The sequence below is a fragment of the Cherax quadricarinatus genome, unplaced genomic scaffold (assembly GCF_038502225.1).
Source record: "Cherax quadricarinatus isolate ZL_2023a unplaced genomic scaffold, ASM3850222v1 Contig616, whole genome shotgun sequence".
NCBI lineage: Eukaryota > Metazoa > Arthropoda > Malacostraca > Decapoda > Parastacidae > Cherax > Cherax quadricarinatus.
Window position 1 is genome coordinate 84,702 of NW_027195642.1, and position 299 is coordinate 85,000.

The following is a 299-nucleotide window of genomic DNA, read 5'->3' on the forward strand; positions in this document are numbered from 1 at the left end:
ATAGTTAGGTGTGGTCACAGTTAGGTGTGGTCATAGTTAGGTGTGGTCATAGTTAGGTGCAGTCATAGTTAGGTGTGGGCATAATCAGGTGCGGTCATAGATAGGTGTGGTCATAGTTAGGTGTGGTCATAGTTAGGTGTGGTCATACTCAGGTGAGGTCATAGCCAGATGAACTCATAGCCAGGCGAGGTCATAGTCAAGTGTGGTCATAGGTGTGGCCATAGCTAAGTGAGGTCATAGTTAGGTGAGGTCATAGTCAGGCGTGGTCGTATTCGGGTGTGGTCATAGTTAGGTGTGGT